The 22,401-nt window shown below is 42.9% G+C and overlaps 1 protein-coding gene across 1 annotated transcript in view; it reads right to left on the bottom strand.

Moving 5' to 3' along the window:
• Window positions 1-22,401, bottom strand: part of HMCN1 (hemicentin 1) — a 1,183,532-nt gene that overhangs the window by 738,597 nt on the left and 422,534 nt on the right. The gene's annotated exons all lie outside the window — the stretch shown is intronic.

Here is a 22,401-nt window from a genome sequence, read left to right as displayed (position 1 = left end):
CAGATATGTCCTCATATGTAATATAATGCACCCTGCCTTAGAGCTACAAGGCCTTCTGTAGGGGTAACTTACATATATCACATTAGCATGGCTCACAGTGAGTTTGGCATACATCAATTTGGCATGGCACACAGTGCGTGTGCCATGTTGTGTTTTCACTCATGGTTTGCACGATCACATGCCATTTGCAATGGCAGGCTGCATGTAATTTATATGGGGGTCCCTTAGAGTGGCATAAAACATACTGCAGCCCATAGGGACCCTCTTTGGTACCAATGCCCTAGGTACAAGGGGTACCACTTACTAGGAAAAAACAGGGGAGACAAAGTGTGTACCAATTGTAGGACAATTAGACCTTTTTTCATTGTTTTAGAGAAGGAGCACTGGCCCTGGGGTCTGGTTAGTAGGGTCCCAGTGCACATCAGTCAAAAAAACATCAGTACCAGTGTCAAAAAGCAGAAATGACTATGACAAAAAAGGGGCACATTCCTACAGTGATGAAACTAATATCTTAAGAGGTGGAAATTAAAAAAAGGGGGAATGAGAATATTTTTAAAGAAGGTCTGAAGAAGTAGGCATAGAGGAAGAAAACAATCTATTTGGATAGGTGGGTCTAGAGGAACTAACTGCCATTTTGAATGCTCAGAACATGGAAAATTGTGAAGGATTATATCTTGAGAAATAATCATAGCGTGGGATTTGGAGAGGAAAAGGTAAGGACTAATTGGGATAATAAAAGAGAAAGAGGATACTAGGATAGGTGGGGATAGAAGATGGCTGGAAGTATATTTGGAGCAATAAGAAATATTTGATGAAGGTAAATAGTGTGGAGTGAATATGTGAAATGGAATGTTACTATGGTGGTGTTAGAGGAATTAGAAGAAACCTTTATAGCAGTGGAAAACGAGGAATTGCCAGAATATTTAGAGTGTTACAGATACAGATAGTGAATAAATATATTTCGAAGAAAGTGAAGCAAACTCCAAAGCAGTGGAACAGGTGGAGCTTAACGAAAATATTTCATTCATAGGTACAGGTAGTGAAAGTGATATTAGGGCTGGTGGTAAAAAGGAGGAGGTGAGGAGAGTTTGCCAAAACACAAATAGAGAGTGTAAAGAATTAGCTCAACAGGTGGAGATAAAGGTCTGTAAATGTTTAATGTAGAAGTCAAGGAAGGGACAACAGGCAGCATTTACAGACCAACGACTCTATTGCCTGGGAGCCATGCATGCAGAGGGCTTTGTTTAAAAAATATTGTCCTGTTAGGTCTTGTTAGGAAAGACCTTTTAGTTTCACTTGGCTGGACTAAACGTATTTTATGATATTTCAAATTTACATGACGCAGTAAAACAGGGGGAAACATCATTCACAACGCTGACAATACCACGCAGGCACATAACAAGCGGTCGTTACAACGACCGCGTTGTTACCACAGGTGCCTTTACATTGCAAGATGTTTCAACGACTTGGGCTAGGTGGCGTGCAACACCAGGGAATATTTTGGATTTTAAATCCAACACTTTCCCTGCTGTTGCGCGAACTGGAGTAGGGATAGTAATTTATACTATTCCTAAATCCAACGTGCCACCTAGCACAAGTCATTGGAACAACTTGCAATGTAATGCCACACGTGGTAACAACGTGCTCATTGTAACAACCGCGTTGTTACCTACTGTGTGGTAAAAGCACGTGTTGTAATGTGCTACATTAAAAAACATGCTACTTGAGCAAAGATAAAGACTAAACAGGGAACTCAAGAGAGTGGATTGCCTTGTCATGCCATATAGACCTGCTCTTATTTTGACAGGGGAATGTTTAACAGCATTTAAACACCATTTCATCCAAAATTGCACCTGCACATTTTGTCACTAATGTAGGAGATGATACTTTTAGTCAATGCTAACTATTGGCTGGGTACCTTGAAACATGAAATCGTGTGGTTCCACATCACACACAGACCATGCTAGCAAGGTTAGTACTCAATATCGCAGGTATGTTAGACAAGGCTATAAAAGATAGCTGGAAAGAATAGAGTGCACGTGTCAGAAAAACTAGCTAAAAGAACCCTCAGGCCCCAGTAGAACACTGGTAGCCGGTTGTCTTCATTGGGTCCCTTTTTATAGCTAGGGGAGTGAAAAGTGAATCTAAAAAGAGTACTCACTACTCCTCAACATAATTTAATAAGAGGGTAGCTCCAACTCTATTAAAAACAGTGATTAGAAAAACATTGTTTTTCTGGACTACTCTAGGTTGTGCAAATTTGAACCACAGAGTCCCTTTATAGAAGAAGTGTGAAGAAAATTAATTAGTAAAAAGAGGTGGTCAACATGTTTCTGCCAGGTAAGCAAATTCGCTCGGCATTCGTCAGGACCAGTATAAAAAAGAAGAAACAACTCACTGCCCTGGGCACCCTAAAGTGTACAGAAGCAGAGAGTATGGTCATTTGCTAATACGACCTGTAATTTGTCGAAGCAGTTGGTAGAGAAATTTTTCAAATCCTAGAGGCCCCCTCTCTTGAGGTGGTACCACTCGATCTGTAGGGGTAAATAAGAGAGTAGAAAAGTTGAAAAATATATATACTAAATAATTTTTAAACTAAGCATATGTGCTTCTACCCTGATTACCACTCCCCACCAGTGCACTCATCATTTTATTTCGAAAGCATTTTCATGTGTAAAAGAGGAGAAAAATTAAGCCCACTCAACATCAGGCTGGACCCTCTTGTTTCAATCCATCCTTCTTGCAGTCTATAAACTCAGACCTTCATTTGTCGTGGCATACACTTAAATACCGAAACGGAGGGTTTACTAGCGTGTTGCAAAGAAAATTCTTCTCGCAAAGGATGCTTTATAAAACAGTGCTTAGGACAAAGCCGAGAACGATGTACGCTCTAGGCAAATTAACCGAAGAACACACAGACACACTTTAGCAGAAAGGCATCAAGAGCTCAAGCCACCCCACTGCGAGAACGCTGGGATGTACACTTACATTTTATTTACTGTTAAACTGCCCCATGGGCCAAAGCGGCAGGAGGAATCTTCACGTCTGGGCCACTGAAAGGCATAATAATTATTGAAAAAGGCGCGTTAGCGTGTGATTTAGCCAAAGCTACTGGTTTGTTATTCCTAGTTTCCGCATAGGTTTAAAAGGAAACTTACTTCACTCCAGACGGCTCCCCGCTTGTTCACCTACGAACTGCCACATCCGCCGCCCGTAGCTAACTGCACGGCGGAGGCTCCAAGTTCCTAAGTGAACGTTTGGGGAAGCGTGACGCGTCCCAGACGTTGACGACAGTCACGTGGTTCGCGTAATCTCATGTTTCTTAAAGGAGCCGGTTTATTTTTGTGTTCGTACACCAGGTAGTGCGATCTTGGTGCATGTAAAGAGCCATGTAGAGAGCACCTCCAAACCATACAACAAAAGGTGTGATTATGTTAAACCAACCATATAGATGGTTAAATACTGTTTACATGTTTTAATCCTCAGTAGAATGCGATAAAGTCCCAACTTGTTGTAAACTGAACAAAGTATTAGGTGGTTATTGCATATGTCATGTAAATGACAGAGAAGTGAAAAAAGCTCAGTAGATGTCGTGCACAAATAGCTGGTGATCACTGATATGGTCAGTTTACCGGCGTCTTATTGAGCCCCAAGGGATGTCGTCATTGAGGCCCCGTGTGTGCGTGGAAAGACGATAAATCCAACGCTGCTCTTTTTCAAACAGAATATTATCATTGGTGTGATTCAGCTGCTCTATTACTACCCACTTGACGTCATTGGCACAATGGCCTTGCTCCAGGAAATGTGAGGTCATTTTTGTGGTGACCCTACCACATCGGATGTTACTACGATGTTCTGAGATTCTCGTTTTGATTTTACGCGTAGTCATCCCAATATACCTGAGACCACAAGGGCATGTAATCATGTAGATGACATTACATGAATTACAGTTTGTGTGGTCTCTCAGGTACCAGGTTTTTCCTGCCTCCAATTGCAGAGTTTTTATAGGAGATGTTAAATGGCAGACACTGCATCCCCCACAAGGGAAATGGCCAGTTATCGGTGGCAGACCCCAGGCATTCAGGACAGTAGCCCCTTGTTTTGATTGGTTAACCCTTGGACGAGTGTGTACCAAGGTATCTTGCAAACTCTTTTCTTTTTTGTAAGAGAATAATGGTTTCTGCCAATTCCTGCCATTACTCGTAAGAATTTGCCAATGTTTGCCTATGCAACGACTAACAGAGTTAGAAATATTACTGTAAGTGGTTACACAGGTCAAAGGGACCTCAGTTTCACTCTCTTTGATATTATCCTCCAGCAGCGCTTCTCTATTGTTGTTTCTAGCTCTTTTTCGGCTCTTTTGTAGGATTTTCTTGGGATAACCTCTTTTTTCCAATTTAAGGGTCAGATCATCCGCTTGTTTGTTAAAGTCGGCAAGATCACTACAATTTCTACGTAATCGTAGATACTGGCCGAAAGGGAGGTTCTCACGTAGAGAACGCGGGTGAAAGCTGGAGAAATGGAGCAAATTATTCTTACTTGTTGGTTTATAGTAAGTTTTGCTCGTTAGCCGATTCCCAGATTTTGTTAGAGTGACATCTAGAAAGGTGATGGATCTAGAGTCATATTGGTGGGTAAATCTTAAATGCGGGTCACAGGTGTTAACCCAATCAAAAAAGGATAGTAGACACTCTTCTGTCCCCTTCCAGATTAAAAGCACATCATCAATGTACCTCTGCCACAGGATAACATTGTGAGTGTAGGGGTTTGTATTTGACAGGATGTGAGTTTTCTCAAAATTGTACACATACAACCCCGCTATACTTGGGGCAAAAGTACTGCCCATAGAGGTGCCAGTCTTCTGTAGATAGAGAGTATCTTGGTATTGGAAAAAGTTCCGTTTTAGTGCTAGTGTAGCACAATCTATCACGAAGGTTTTAGATGTATTAAAGGACCATGTTGTCTGATCTAAAATGTCTGCCAGTACTTTAAGAGTGGCATCCTGCGGAATACATGTATACAAACTTTCAATGTCTAAGGACACCAAATAACAAGGTTCCTCTGGAAGTTCTACATTCAGTAGCATTGAAAGGAGGCTTTTCGTATCTTTGATATAAGTACTAGTGGATTGAATCAAAGGTTTAAAGAAAAAATCACAGTACTTAGAAAGGGGTTCTAACTGTGACCCTATCCCCGACACAATTGGTCTTCCCGGAGGTGGTATACGATTTTTGTGGGTTTTGGGGAGGGTGTAAAAGTAGGGAATTTTTTCTTCAGAAGTCGTTAGAAAATCAGCCTCTTGTTTGGTTATGTAACCATCACGTTCCGCAGTAGATACTAACTCTAGAATCTCATCTTTCAAGAAAGAGGAAGGATCTTGGGGGAGCACTGTGTAACTATTAGAATCACTTAGGAGTCTTTTGCATTCAGCGTCGTAGGCTGTAGCATCCTGGATTACTATGCCACCCCCTTTGTCGGCACTCTTGATTACAATTTCTTGATTCTCTTGTAGGGACTTAATCGCCTTGTATTCGCCAGCTGTCAAATTTTTGAAAGTGTTTGGCTCAATCATACTCTCCACTTCCCGAGATACCGCTTGCTCAAAAGTTATGATATCAGCCGGTACTAGATGGGTAGGTGGATTAAAGTTGGATTTCCTCTTGAAATCTGTGTCACTCAAAGGTGCCTGGGCTTGAGTGTTTTGTTGCTCAAAGAAAGATTTAAGTCTGAGTTTTCTAAAAAATTCTCCCAATTCACATTTCAGCTTGAAACGGTCTAACCTAGGGCTAGGTATAAATCCAAGGCCTTTTTCTAGTACTGATTTCTCATCTACAGAGAGTTGGACCTTTGATAAGTTAGTTATCAAACTTGTTGGTTGCTCGGCCCTGCTCTCTGGTCCTGCGCCTTGCTCCGTGTATTGTCTCCTACATTTTCTGTAGGGCCCCAGTGTACCTGATTGCCCATTCTCCTCTTCCCCCTGCCTCTCCGGCCAAACCCTAAAAAAGGCTGTGGGTATATGTTTGGTTGGAATTGTTGCGGTGGAGGGGCAAAATGCGGATTCCAGCCAAATTGTGCTGGAAAAGGAGGTTGGTTAAAGGGATTCTGGTGAAAATCAACGGGTCCTTGGTGTGGATAGGGGAACCATTGTTGATTATATTGATTGTAATTTTGTTTCCCTCGGCCTCTACCTCGTTGTTTATTGCCCCTACTCTCATTACTCGAATTACTTGATTCAGAGTCAGCTGAAGTGTCATGATCATCATTACTACGGGTGGGTGGTGTATAATCTTGACTGGCATAAGGGTAGGTTCTATCATAGGACCATCTCTTCAAATCTTTCTGAAATTTTGTTACTTTAGACTGCGCTAAATTCTCCTTATATTCATTGAGCTCCTTGTTAAACTCGTCGAGCTTCTTTTTGTAACCTGTAACGGTCGCCTTAATGTGAGTTTCGGTGGCTTGGATTTCAATTAGTAAAGCCTCCGAAAGGCGCATTGCAGTTTTGATAATAAGGATTGCCCAGTCATGAGTGCAGTGCCAGGCTATTTGTGCCCATTCCTTCCTAAAAACACTATCTTCAAGGAAAATACGAGGTGCATTAGTGACCAAGAGTCCCTTGGGGGCCATTTTGTTGTTGAGGTACTCTTTCATCATGGTTCCATGCAAGATCGCTCTAATTCTATTTTTCTTTTGCTCTCCCAGCTTGTCCCAATCTGTCGTCTGCGCTATTGCTTGGGCGACTAAGGGGTCAGCAAAAAGTGAAGTGTCATTTAAGATCGCGTCAGCCTCCTCTCGGGAGTAGGAAAGGCCCGACGCCTCCATTGCCAAAGTGTGCTGAGTGTTGCACTGTCTCAAAAAACCTCTCGAGGTAAATTGTTTGCTTAAAAAGTAAATAAACTCCCGCAGCTGTGCGCTGCTAGATCAGTAACATCAATAAGAGAGTAAGGGTCAAAAGTAAACACTCTCATACCCCTGAATTAATGACTCAAACAACAAGAGAGTGTTAATACAAACAGACCATGCTAGCAAGGTTAGTACTCAATATCGCAGGTATGTTAGACAAGGCTATAAAAGATAGCTGGAAAGAATAGAGTGCACGTGTCAGAAAAACTAGCTAAAAGAACCCTCAGGCCCCAGTAGAACACTGGTAGCCGGTTGTCTTCATTGGGTCCCTTTTTATAGCTAGGGGAGTGAAAAGTGAATCTAAAAAGAGTACTCACTACTCCTCAACATAATTTAATAAGAGGGTAGCTCCAACTCTATTAAAAACAGTGATTAGAAAAACATTGTTTTTCTGGACTACTCTAGGTTGTGCAAATTTGAACCACAGAGTCCCTTTATAGAAGAAGTGTGAAGAAAATTAATTAGTAAAAAGAGGTGGTCAACATGTTTCTGCCAGGTAAGCAAATTCGCTCGGCATTCGTCAGGACCAGTATAAAAAAGAAGAAACAACTCACTGCCCTGGGCACCCTAAAGTGTACAGAAGCAGAGAGTATGGTCATTTGCTAATACGACCTGTAATTTGTCGAAGCAGTTGGTAGAGAAATTTTTCAAATCCTAGAGGCCCCCTCTCTTGAGGTGGTACCACTCGATCTGTAGGGGTAAATAAGAGAGTAGAAAAGTTGAAAAATATATATACTAAATAATTTTTAAACTAAGCATATGTGCTTCTACCCTGATTACCACTCCCCACCAGTGCACTCATCATTTTATTTCGAAAGCATTTTCATGTGTAAAAGAGGAGAAAAATTAAGCCCACTCAACATCAGGCTGGACCCTCTTGTTTCAATCCATCCTTCTTGCAGTCTATAAACTCAGACCTTCATTTGTCGTGGCATACACTTAAATACCGAAACGGAGGGTTTACTAGCGTGTTGCGAAGAAAATTCTTCTCGCAAAGGATGCTTTATAAAACAGTGCTTAGGACAAAGCCGAGAACGATGTACGCTCTAGGCAAATTAACCGAAGAACACACAGACACACTTTAGCAGAAAGGCATCAAGAGCTCAAGCCACCCCACTGCGAGAACGCTGGGATGTACACTTACATTTTATTTACTGTTAAACTGCCCCATGGGCCAAAGCGGCAGGAGGAATCTTCACGTCTGGGCCACTGAAAGGCATAATAATTATTGAAAAAGGCGCGTTAGCGTGTGATTTAGCCAAAGCTACTGGTTTGTTATTCCTAGTTTCCGCATAGGTTTAAAAGGAAACTTACTTCACTCCAGACGGCTCCCCGCTTGTTCACCTACGAACTGCCACATCCGCCGCCCGTAGCTAACTGCACGGCGGAGGCTCCAAGTTCCTAAGTGAACGTTTGGGGAAGCGTGACGCGTCCCAGACGTTGACGACAGTCACGTGGTTCGCGTAATCTCATGTTTCTTAAAGGAGCCGGTTTATTTTTGTGTTCGTTCTCATGACTGGGCAATCCTTATTATCAAAACTGCAATGCGCCTTTCGGAGGCTTTACTAATTGAAATCCAAGCCACCGAAACTCACATTAAGGCGACCGTTACAGGTTACAAAAAGAAGCTCGACGAGTTTAACAAGGAGCTCAATGAATATAAGGAGAATTTAGCGCAGTCTAAAGTAACAAAATTTCAGAAAGATTTGAAGAGATGGTCCTATGATAGAACCTACCCTTATGCCAGTCAAGATTATACACCACCCACCCGTAGTAATGATGATCATGACACTTCAGCTGACTCTGAATCAAGTAATTCGAGTAATGAGAGTAGGGGCAATAAACAACGAGGTAGAGGCCGAGGGAAACAAAATTACAATCAATATAATCAACAATGGTTCCCCTATCCACACCAAGGACCCGTTGATTTTCACCAGAATCCCTTTAACCAACCTCCTTTTCCAGCACAATTTGGCTGGAATCCGCATTTTGCCCCTCCACCGCAACAATTCCAACCAAACATATACCCACAGCCTTTTTTAGGGTTTGGCCGGAGAGGCAGGGGGAAGAGGAGAATGGGCAATCAGGTACACTGGGGCCCTACAGAAAATGTAGGAGACAATACACGGAGCAAGGCGCAGGACCAGAGAGCAGGGCCGAGCAACCAACAAGTTTGATAACTAACTTATCAAAGGTCCAACTCTCTGTAGATGAGAAATCAGTACTAGAAAAAGGCCTTGGATTTATACCTAGCCCTAGGTTAGACCGTTTCAAGCTGAAATGTGAATTGGGAGAATTTTTTAGAAAACTCAGACTTAAATCTTTCTTTGAGCAACAAAACACTCAAGCCCAGGCACCTTTGAGTGACACAGATTTCAAGAGGAAATCCAACTTTAATCCACCTACCCATCTAGTACCGGCTGATATCATAACTTTTGAGCAAGCGGTATCTCGGGAAGTGGAGAGTATGATTGAGCCAAACACTTTCAAAAATTTGACAGCTGGCGAATACAAGGCGATTAAGTCCCTACAAGAGAATCAAGAAATTGTAATCAAGAGTGCCGACAAAGGGGGTGGCATAGTAATCCAGGATGCTACAGCCTACGACGCTGAATGCAAAAGACTCCTAAGTGATTCTAATAGTTACACAGTGCTCCCCCAAGATCCTTCCTCTTTCTTGAAAGATGAGATTCTAGAGTTAGTATCTACTGCGGAACGTGATGGTTACATAACCAAACAAGAGGCTGATTTTCTAACGACTTCTGAAGAAAAAATTCCCTACTTTTACACCCTCCCCAAAACCCACAAAAATCGTATACCACCTCCGGGAAGACCAATTGTGTCGGGGATAGGGTCACAGTTAGAACCCCTTTCTAAGTACTGTGATTTTTTCTTTAAACCTTTGATTCAATCCACTAGTACTTATATCAAAGATACGAAAAGCCTCCTTTCAATGCTACTGAATGTAGAACTTCCAGAGGAACCTTGTTATTTGGTGTCCTTAGACATTGAAAGTTTGTATACATGTATTCCGCAGGATGCCACTCTTAAAGTACTGGCAGACATTTTAGATCAGACAACATGGTCCTTTAATACATCTAAAACCTTCGTGATAGATTGTGCTACACTAGCACTAAAACGGAACTTTTTCCAATACCAAGATACTCTCTATCTACAGAAGACTGGCACCTCTATGGGCAGTACTTTTGCCCCAAGTATAGCGGGGTTGTATGTGTACAATTTTGAGAAAACTCACATCCTGTCAAATACAAACCCCTACACTCACAATGTTATCCTGTGGCAGAGGTACATTGATGATGTGCTTTTAATCTGGAAGGGGACAGAAGAGTGTCTACTATCCTTTTTTGATTGGGTTAACACCTGTGACCCGCATTTAAGATTTACCCACCAATATGACTCTAGATCCATCACCTTTCTAGATGTCACTCTAACAAAATCTGGGAATCGGCTAACGAGCAAAACTTACTATAAACCAACAAGTAAGAATAATTTGCTCCATTTCTCCAGCTTTCACCCGCGTTCTCTACGTGAGAACCTCCCTTTCGGCCAGTATCTACGATTACGTAGAAATTGTAGTGATCTTGCCGACTTTAACAAACAAGCGGATGATCTGACCCTTAAATTGGAAAAAAGAGGTTATCCCAAGAAAATCCTACAAAAGAGCCGAAAAAGAGCTAGAAACAACAATAGAGAAGCGCTGCTGGAGGATAATATCAAAGAGAGTGAAACTGAGGTCCCTTTGACCTGTGTAACCACTTACAGTAATATTTCTAACTCTGTTAGTCGTTGCATAGGCAAACATTGGCAAATTCTTACGAGTAATGGCAGGAATTGGCAGAAACCATTATTCTCTTACAAAAAAGAAAAGAGTTTGCAAGATACCTTGGTACACACTCGTCCAAGGGTTAACCAATCAAAACAAGGGGCTACTGTCCTGAATGCCTGGGGTCTGCCACCGATAACTGGCCATTTCCCTTGTGGGGGATGCAGTGTCTGCCATTTAACATCTCCTATAAAAACTCTGCAATTGGAGGCAGGAAAAACCTGGTACCTGAGAGACCACACAAACTGTAATTCATGTAATGTCATCTACATGATTACATGCCCTTGTGGTCTCAGGTATATTGGGATGACTACGCGTAAAATCAAAACGAGAATCTCAGAACATCGTAGTAACATCCGATGTGGTAGGGTCACCACAAAAATGACCTCACATTTCCTGGAGCAAGGCCATTGTGCCAATGACGTCAAGTGGGTAGTAATAGAGCAGCTGAATCACACCAATGATAATATTCTGTTTGAAAAAGAGCAGCGTTGGATTTATCGTCTTTCCACGCACACACGGGGCCTCAATGACGACATCCCTTGGGGCTCAATAAGACGCCGGTAAACTGACCATATCAGTGATCACCAGCTATTTGTGCCCGACATCTACTGAGCTTTTTTCACTTCTCTGTCATTTACATGACATATGCAATAACCACCTAATACTTTGTTCAGTTTACAACAAGTTGGGACTTTATCGCATTCTACTGAGGATTAAAACATGTAAACAGTATTTAACCATCTATATGGTTGGTTTAACATAATCACACCTTTTGTTGTATGGTTTGGAGGTGCTCTCTACATGGCTCTTTACATGCACCAAGATCGCACTACCTGGTGTACGAACACAAAAATAAACCGGCTCCTTTAAGAAACATGAGATTACGCGAACCACGTGACTGTCGTCAACGTCTGGGACGCGTCACGCTTCCCCAAACGTTCACTTAGGAACTTGGAGCCTCCGCCGTGCAGTTAGCTACGGGCGGCGGATGTGGCAGTTCGTAGGTGAACAAGCGGGGAGCCGTCTGGAGTGAAGTAAGTTTCCTTTTAAACCTATGCGGAAACTAGGAATAACAAACCAGTAGCTTTGGCTAAATCACACGCTAACGCGCCTTTTTCAATAATTATTATGCCTTTCAGTGGCCCAGACGTGAAGATTCCTCCTGCCGCTTTGGCCCATGGGGCAGTTTAACAGTAAATAAAATGTAAGTGTACATCCCAGCGTTCTCGCAGTGGGGTGGCTTGAGCTCTTGATGCCTTTCTGCTAAAGTGTGTCTGTGTGTTCTTCGGTTAATTTGCCTAGAGCGTACATCGTTCTCGGCTTTGTCCTAAGCACTGTTTTATAAAGCATCCTTTGCGAGAAGAATTTTCTTCGCAACACGCTAGTAAACCCTCCGTTTCGGTATTTAAGTGTATGCCACGACAAATGAAGGTCTGAGTTTATAGACTGCAAGAAGGATGGATTGAAACAAGAGGGTCCAGCCTGATGTTGAGTGGGCTTAATTTTTCTCCTCTTTTACACATGAAAATGCTTTCGAAATAAAATGATGAGTGCACTGGTGGGGAGTGGTAATCAGGGTAGAAGCACATATGCTTAGTTTAAAAATTATTTAGTATATATATTTTTCAACTTTTCTACTCTCTTATTTACCCCTACAGATCGAGTGGTACCACCTCAAGAGAGGGGGCCTCTAGGATTTGAAAAATTTCTCTACCAACTGCTTCGACAAATTACAGGTCGTATTAGCAAATGACCATACTCTCTGCTTCTGTACACTTTAGGGTGCCCAGGGCAGTGAGTTGTTTCTTCTTTTTTATACTGGTCCTGACGAATGCCGAGCGAATTTGCTTACCTGGCAGAAACATGTTGACCACCTCTTTTTACTAATTAATTTTCTTCACACTTCTTCTATAAAGGGACTCTGTGGTTCAAATTTGCACAACCTAGAGTAGTCCAGAAAAACAATGTTTTTCTAATCACTGTTTTTAATAGAGTTGGAGCTACCCTCTTATTAAATTATGTTGAGGAGTAGTGAGTACTCTTTTTAGATTCACTTTTCACTCCCCTAGCTATAAAAAGGGACCCAATGAAGACAACCGGCTACCAGTGTTCTACTGGGGCCTGAGGGTTCTTTTAGCTAGTTTTTCTGACACGTGCACTCTATTCTTTCCAGCTATCTTTTATAGCCTTGTCTAACATACCTGCGATATTGAGTACTAACCTTGCTAGCATGGTCTGTTTGTATTAACACTCTCTTGTTGTTTGAGTCATTAATTCAGGGGTATGAGAGTGTTTACTTTTGACCCTTACTCTCTTATTGATGTTACCGTTCCACATCACACACCAGTGCTGTAGACCCAGTGTGAGGTGATGTCCTCCGAAAGGGCGTGCCACCATCTAGGCAGGGTTAACAATGCAGTAGAGCTGGCCACTAGCTGAAGGCACGCGTTAATAAACTAGTAAGAGCCTTACCCGGAAAATTATTCATCTCATAGACATGAGGGTTGGTAACACAAAATGTAAGTTCAGCTGGAAATCTTCTAAATCTGCAAACATTAGTGCAGGCGCCCAACTATATACATTTTAATGCAACATTAGCTACAGAGTGGAGTATATTTGCTGGACCAAGAAGGTTTTCGTCTTTTTGAGCAATCCCTTTTTCTTCTTGAAATTGGCTAAACACAATTATTCAAATTTTGAATGCTAGCTTGCCTGTATGTAAAAGTTCCTAACAGCTTTTCCTAAGGAAGAGTGTCAATAATCTTTTTCTGTATTCACTCCACCTTCAAAACACAACTGACTGCACTGAAAAGCCAAAAGCACATTGTGGCTCACAATTAATTTGCTTAATCATGCTGGGAGTGCATTAATAACTCAAACGTACTCACTTTAATATTGAGGAACCAGTTGAAGTGTGAGTTCAGTTCACAATTGCAGATGAGTTACCATTTTAGCACTTCAAAAAAGTTGAACGTCAACACAATCTCTAGAAGAGTGAACTAGCTAATGAGCAAGGAATAGAAACAGGCACATTGATGTCTGTAGGCTAAACATCATAAATCAAAAACTAAATCCCACCATCAATCATGCTTAGTCCCACTCAAAGATGTGCCTAATCTAGTCTCCCCATCCTAAACTGTTCATATAGACGTGTGAATATATAGATCCTGCTTCAGTTCAAATGCCTATGTGTAGTGTTAAAAAAAATTAAACCGTGGGCCAGCCTCTAATGCCCAACCCCTTGCCTAAAGAGTGCAACCAACTTATTGCACATGGTCTCCTCACTCTAGAACTGCTCCATTGCCCAATGTAACAGGAAACTACAAATTCTCGCCACCCCATTGGATGAAAAATCCCACAGATCCCTGTAACAACACATGTGCTTGTTGAGCTGTACTCAGGCAAAGCGATCTGTCCAAATTCTTAATTTGTGTTGCAGGGTCCGGGTGGTAAGCACCGACATCCATTTTTAGGTACTGGAACTTACTTTTTATCATAAGAGTTTGAATGAGGACAAGAGAGATAAAAAGGTAGGAGAGGGAGTAAGAAGAAGAAAGAGAAAGGTAGGAAGTAGGGACAAAGTGAGAAAGTAGCAATGGGAAAGAGTGGGGCATAGAGACAGGACGTGTAGAGAGGTGGGAGAAAGAAGGAGGTGGTGTTATCAAAACTAGACACTCTCAGCAATTACAGCATTTGGAATTCTAAGTGGCTGTCTACTAAAATATGTGGGCCCCTGCTCTATTATATTTTTTTTAATTTAGATCAGATCTGTCCACTCCCTCACCTGAAAATGTATGCAGTCTTGCATTATTTACTGTTGCCTTGGTGCACAGCATTCTGGTCATTCTGGTATGAATGGTTGAGTAAAGGCATCAGCATATTTCACATTTTACATAAATAAAGGTTAATGTGATGTTATAGTTAGGTATGGTAGTAAAATCTTAGCTTGCATTTAAAAAAACACCTACAAATTCAAGGCAAACACAATGGTTAAAGTGATATTATAGTTAGGTGTTTAAATAAGAAAAAAAATAATGGTTAAAAGCAAACTGCTTATGACCCCACATATAATATCACCCATTGACATGTTAAATTACATCTTTCATGACTTCGGCTGTGCACACCTGGGTTTGGCCTGTGTTCAACCCCCCACAGGCAGCCAACCATCCACCAATGCCAATCCGCCAACAAACACCAAACCCACCTTTCCTTTTGTGTTTTTTCCCATTTTTTAGGTCTTGCAGACCTGCGTTGCAGCACACATGCGCTGCTCGCTCTGCGAGGCTTCTTGTAATCGAGCAGATTTCAGAAAGGTGCTTTAAGCCCGCCCCTTCTTCCCATTGGCTTGCGTCATAGTTCATGCTAAACGCTGCCTTTCTATTGTGAACAAGGCATTTTTTTCGTCCCTCCTTGTTACCGCCCTGTCTCCTTTTGGCCAGGACCACCTGGACTGGATCGTTATCTTGTGGCGTTATCAGTGTCCTTTAGTTACTGGTTAGGCCCTCTTTTTGCATGTTACATTGGTGTCCCAGACAGCGGTAGCAGCAGGGAAGGGGCGTGTGAACCGCTGCCTCCTTGTTCAATTTGACAGCTTGTTTACGGACCCAAGGCGGCGCCATGTCCTGCTGTCGCCATCTCCCTTAGGCGCCGCCGGGGCCATCCAACGTGTTGACAGCTTGTTTTCTGATGGCCCCAGTGTTCCGTTTATCTGTTTTTTCACGCTGCCTACTTTCTGAGACGCAGACATGTGTCTCCCCTGGAGTGGAGGTCGGGGCCCCTCATGGCCCCAACATTCTTTGTTACTCTCTCCAGACACCTACATGTGCCCGGGGATATTACATGTTCAAAGCTGAGTTTTATATAGCGCAAATTCGACCCGAAGGTATTGGAGCGCTTTAAATGAGCACCAGTTATATTACACAAGGACGCATTAATTTTTGTGTTGAGCCAACGCCGAAGCTCGAACCTGATTCTCTAGCGCCAAAGTCGACAGCCTTGCACGCTAGGACACATCCACTCCTCTAATAAACTTCACCCCGCACTCATGCCTCACTGCCTCGTACATACATGTATTATTATTTCAGCACACACAGCTATATTCCCAGTAAACACGCATACATATAGCAGACATTCCTGAATAACCCTGCACACAGATGTATATTCTCCAGTCCCCAATACACATATGTGAATTGGAGAGAACATACATGATGCGCAAGATCATTTTACTTTTCACAAAAGGATAACAAATTAACCACATTTGCCCGCACATGCACATTAGCATGTATATTCTTGAAAATGAACATGACTGTATTTCCCCTAGGTGCTTGTTCATTTTACCCAACAGACGCATGTGTGTGAGGTAACAATCACACGTGCACGTTCTCCACAATTACATGTTGGCCACTAATCCTCCTGGCCTGCTCATTTTACCGCTGAATGTTTTGTTCCGGAACATACTCCTATATTACCCTTTAAACTTGTGTGTATTATGGGTACACAAGTGGCACAAGGATGTAGATCGTTTTCTTCCGGCCGGGCCGTGATTCGTGAAATGTGCACGAGCACTGGAGAGAGCTTGTGCACCTGTGCATGCCCCCACTACTTTGCTAAGGCAGACGCCGGGATTTCATGCACTATCATGCAGAATGCGGTCCCGCCACATGCAGTAAACATCAGCTTGAAGTGAAAAACCACTGACATACCATAAAACACTTTATCATAAACGGTGATGTGAGTATACCGACATGTAGGATTATTTAATTAACCAAATACAATGTTCTGGCGATGACATTAAAGAATTAGTTAAAAAAATATGTTCGTGCATCGGGTCCACGTCTCGGCTCGTTACGTGTGATATATAAATACTAATTATCTTTAAGATGACATGAAAGAACAATAAATTATAAGACAGCGGACGTTAAGACCCAGACCTCAACCATTCATTTGAGCTAAAAGTGGTGTGGGCTGCCCCCTCGAATCATGGTCGTGTAATCGGAGAGGCGGTTAAACCGAAAGTGAAAGCCCAGTCTGGGGTCCCGCTTTCCTCTGGCCCCCGGAGTGTCCATTTCCACAATAAAGAGGGCTGTTCAGTGGACACCAACGCCTCCACCTAATCCTTGCACTACAATTTCTCTTAATTAGAGAAGGAACTCTCCGGGTGAGGAATCTTAATGGAGCATGTGGGAGGGGTGGGGAGGAGCGGAGACTTATATGTGCGCGCACAGTTGTTGAAATAAACACCTCAAAAATGGATTACTAAAGTTAAAAGAATAGCTTTTCTTCACAATATAGCGACATTGATGTGGGAAAAACACCTTTACTGTCTCACAGAATCCATTTAACTATTACCGCCTTACACGGAGAACCCCATCTCTTAATTATACAAGTGTATACTTAATAGGCATGCGGTTACTTCAATGCACACTTACCATAGCTCACACATTTAACCCTCACCACTGGTTTTGATTAAATATCTTTTGTTAAAACCAGGGTTTAACTTGCCGACAGGGCAATCAGGCAATGCCAGAAGGAAGGGCTGATCTGAAAGGTCAGTGTGTAGGCCGCGTTTGGGCAATTTCTGTGCCTGTTAGGTGGGCCAGTTTTTACTGTCGATTTCCCTGATATTACTACAAACATTGCCTGTAGTAAGTAATGCAATAGGTCTCGCATTTGCAAAATTTTAAGCTATTGCCATTGTCAATGACAATGCCTTTTATTTATATTTTCAAAAGCAACACATAGCTAAAAGGTTTGTCATTTACAATGCCAGTAGGTTAAAGTCTTGCAAATGCGAGACCTATTGCATTGCAAATGCTTGTGTTTTTCAGGTACCAGTGTACTCCCTCTGTACCCACTGCTCAAGCTGCACCCAGCCCATGTACCACCGCAATGTGCAAGCTTCCCAGAGGAAGGTCCAACAGGAGGGCCATGTTTGGTGTCTCATAAATACCGTATTTTTTCAAGTTTAACCCCTGGAGGTGTCATTCTTCCCCAAAACGTTCCAGGAAGGAGCTGAGGTAGGTGAACTTTTTGGGAAAGTTTCGTGCAGATTTATCAATTGGCGTCAATGTTATTACCAAAGAAAAAAATACTCCTTCTATGAAAATTCTGACCTAACTATAACAACACAGTGGCGACTGTGAACGTGTAATAAATATTTGTATAAATAAGTAAGCAAAAAGAGGTTCACTTTATTGTGTACTCAGTTCTGCTTTCCATGGAAACTTAATAACAGACTTCGTTTCTCTGACAGCATATTGTTGGCATTTTTCTTTAGCTGCTTGGTCGCCATCTTTGTTCAATGTTTGTAACCAGGTGCAACAATTTTATATTAAAGAAAGAGCCTTGTTACCCTCAAGAAGATGATGCCAGGAAAGTGTCACAGGCAAAATCAAATGTATTCCCTTTCTACTAGTAACACAACTATTTTTAGGGCAGTTGTTGCTGTCTGGGGCTCTCTCCTTTGGTGGTGCTGTAAGGCAGCTGATTATAGTGGCCTTAATGTAACACCTCAAATTACCTATGCTTTTGCTAAGCTTGGCAGTAAGCTTTATAAAACATTTTTTCAGGGCTTTATCATTAGGAGGGCCCAACTAAACTTATCTTTTAAAACTGAGGTACTCCTGAATTGAAAAAAATTCTAGTGCAGGGGGCAGAGGGGAGGCGGCCCACTGTTAATTGACAGGTAAAATAAGTAAAATAAGGCATTGCTACTGTGGTGATTTTTGCTTGCCAAGTGAGATGCGATAAGCTCTACAGCAAATGATTTTGGTCTGTCGAAATTCACATTCCCCTCTCCAGAAGGTTCTATGAGCTATGCTTATTTGTTTCAAACATGTGGGTGTCTCGACTGGCAACAGAGCTGAAAACGTAACTATAAATTGTTGGTTTGCCCAATACAGCGAAAACATTACAGTTTGAAAGTGAGAGTAGCAGGGAGATTATTCCTTTGCATAAAGCAGACGGGATGATATGTGGATGAAAAATAAAAAAATTTAAATAAAAAACCGAGAAGGTACATTTAGTCAGGTCGAATAAGTTATAATATCATCAGAGCAAGAATACACTTTGATACGTGATCTGAAAAACTCCCGGTAGACTTTTGAAGTTATTCTCACACAGAACAAACAAAATAGCATTTAAGAGGGGGCTTGATTAAGCAGTCTTGGTGAACAGCCACTTAAGCCCAGTCTTGTTGCCAAGGGTTAAACACATGCAAAGAGGTGCAGAAGCAAGGAGAAAACTCTGACAATGCTTGTGTGATGCCCGTGCTTAGTTTTTGCAGGTGGTGGGCACTGGCATTCTGGTAATCAAATAGATTCAGCTTGAAATTAATGTTTCTGACCAAAAACAAATGCTTTCTTTTTAGGGCAAAACCCTCACCCGCCATGAGGTGACATGCTTCACCATAGGGTTCCTCCTCACAGCACAACAAGTGTGGGCTGCAATTCTCAAAATTAGGAGGATCTCTTTGGAAACTATATAAAGTGAAATTAAAACTCTTGCCTAATCAGACAGCAGACTTTAGTGTTGTCTTTTAGGGACAGGATTAAAATACAAAGAACGAGTGATGCAGGGAAAAATTGATATATCCCTAACTATAATGTGGTTTTGATCCCGAACAGATAACAATAATGTTTATTGTCTGATTACGGGATAGTTTTAATGCCACTTTATAAAGTTTCACACTGCTTTAGTCACCCATTCATATCACTTACATAGGGACAATGTAAACACATCCAAATAGCCCTTCCTACTTGTTGGAGTTGTAGCCCGCACCACAACTTGTTGTGGGGAGAAAAAGAACCCTATGACGAAGTATGCCACCACATGGTGAGTGAGGGTTTTTGTGCTAAATAGAAAAAATTATTTTATTACCAAAAAGCCTTCTTGGAGAGTATACTAGTGTGTGTTTTACTTTATGTTTGGAGAGCCTAGACCCGTTGGTCTTAAAATCGCTGTGGTTCCCCCTTTTTAGGTCGAGCAGACGTAAAAACAGGCGGAAGCCTGCTGTCTGCGAAGACAACTTATGTTGGCGTGTTCCGATGAATGTGAGACAGGGGATGTGCACGAGCTTCCCATCGGCGATTTCACCTCGTGGGCGCGCACGCCCAGCCGGCGCAGTGCACATCCCCTGTTCTCAACATTCACCGCAAGTCAGCTTCTGGCCATCGCGCGCGTGCACACACAGGCAAAGTCAGCTTGCGCACACACATTCTCCCCCCCCACCCCCCGCGCGCACACACACACACACGCACCCCCCTCCCCCACCACTCACGGGGCTCACGCGCACAGACACACATATCCCCCCCTCCACTCACCGTGCTCTTTTGTCCCGTCGCCTAGCTGAGCTCCTTTTCTCCGGCGCAACGAGCAACACCAGCCTCTTCCGGCCACGTCACAGGCCCTGCCCATGTCACGGGCAAGGATGCCTGACTTCTTGGTTTCGCCCCCGCCAGAAACTCTGCTTCATGAAAGCGTGCAGCAACCTAGACCGGTAACTTGTTCTTTTAGTTGCTCTGCTTCATTGCGGTATGTATTTTACACGTCTACACTTTTGTTGCGGTATATATTTTAAATGAGTGCACACTTAATTTTCTCTTGTTGCGTTTACAACGCTTCTTACAGTCTAAACTGGCGATATACACATTTGGCTTTTCACTTTCAGTTAGTCCGATTTCTATTGCCACACGATTCCACTAGCACATCATGGTGATCTCGCAGCGGAGTTGCGGTATTGTGTGTCTTCATTTGTGTAAATTGGGGATTGTGTGTATGTTGTGCTTTGAGCAAGGATCAGGGCAGGTAACCAGAAATTACTTTCCTATTTCTTATGCTTGTACGCCAGCCACTCCGTTTTATAGGAGGTAAATCGCATTAGATAGCCATGCTATATTTAATTGCACTGCACGGGTCACGCTTGTATTGCTTGCGACCCATGACGGGGGCACTGAAGCGTGTGTGTGTCTCCAGCATCCTAGGTGGGACGGTGCTCTGCGGTGTGTCTGGGGTCTGCCTGCGTGCGAGTGCCTCAGTATGGTGGTAGCCCCATGGGCGCTGTGGAAGGTGCAGCTCTGCCCTCTCTGCCCCCGGCTCCTCTATCTGCAAGGAGTTCGCTGCTCACGGGTCTCCTCTCAAGTGCCTTTAGCAGGAGTGTGCTGGGTGATGAATGGACTCTCATTTTTCTCCAGCTGCAGAAGGGGCTGGAGGTACAAAACCAGTCCCAGTTTTTCTAGCAGGCCGGGAAATGGCACTTCAGTGCTTGCTTGTGCCCTCGGGGTTGGCATAAGTTAGATCGGAAACCAAGCACTATGTGTGGGTCGCATCATCGTGTAATTCCTGAGCTTGGGAATAGCTTTCTCGTGCCCCATTCGTCCTCACCTCATCGCACCCTTCTTTGCCGGACAGGCAAGGTGGCTTCCCGTCCTTGGTGCTGACAGAGTCGTGCTGGGAAGCACTTACTTTATCGTACTGCCGTGTTTTGGGAAACGTGCAGTGTACTCGGAAGGAGCCAACGTGTCCGTCCCTCAAAAGTGATCTCTCCAAAGTAGTCACGTAGTCAGAGTGTAGTGATGGGTCTTTAGTGCAAGGGAGGGAATGCCCAGCCGCTGTTTCAAATGTGAAATACAGCAATTATCCGGGATCATCAGTAGGCCCCGGTGCCGCTGCACCCACGGAAGCATCGCCATGGCCGCATATACAAGATTTGTGTCTCAATGAGCCCAAGCTCTCATGGCTTCCAGTCTGCTCCTTGAAGTACTATATCTCAGTATAAAAGCCAGGGCTAATGCACGCACGGGGGAGCTCACCCTGACCCTGATGAGCCAGATTAGCTACTCGCACACATACATGGGAAACCGGAGAGCTGTACAGTGCCTCCCGTTGGAGAAACTCACATTTTACTTTTGTGAAACTCGACATTCTAGTCCCTTCATCTATCAAGGATCTGTGCAGCACTCGGCCACCAACTCGTACCACTCAAGATATATTAAAGTTCAAATAGCTAGATTCATACAGCAGCCCAAGTGCAGAAGACTTCTCAGCGCCAGCAAATACAGTTGATTTTTTTTTTGCCACAATCAAATTCGACTCAGGATTAAAACTCTCAAAGTATTGTTTTTTTCTGTATGTTTGGATGCATCATGTTTTTAGGTGTCACTCAAACAGCGCAGATAATGGAGTGGGCCACATAATTTGTCATCTGCCCAGGATCACAGTTTGGTGAATCGCGGTCACCTGGCCAATAATGCACACAATGCAGTATCCCTTCGCGCCTAACAAAGCCCTTTGACTCTGAGATTCCGAGTATCATTTTGTCTTGCTTTCCCATCATGCAATAGGTCTTGCATTTGTGAGAGTTTAAGCTATTGACATTGTAAATGACAATGCCTTTTATTTGTCTGTTTTACAAACCAACACAAATAAAAGGCATTGTCGTTTACAATGCCAATAGCTCAAACTCTCGCAAATGCGAGACCTATTGCATTGCAAATGCTTGTTCTGTCTTGGGCACTGGCATTCACCTTGGAGACCATAAACAGAGAGATAGAGGGAGATAAAAAAACAGGAAGTGTAGCGTGGTGGAAGAAAGAGGCAGGAGCTGTAATCCAGACTAGGTAGCCTTGCAGTTAGACAGAACCAGCATTAAAAAC

Source organism: Lissotriton vulgaris, chromosome 1_1 (genome assembly GCF_964263255.1).
Source record: "Lissotriton vulgaris chromosome 1_1, aLisVul1.2, whole genome shotgun sequence".
Classification (NCBI taxonomy): domain Eukaryota; kingdom Metazoa; phylum Chordata; class Amphibia; order Caudata; family Salamandridae; genus Lissotriton; species Lissotriton vulgaris.
The sequence above is the reverse complement of the archived record's forward strand: the minus strand, read 5'-3'. Positions and strand labels throughout refer to the sequence as shown.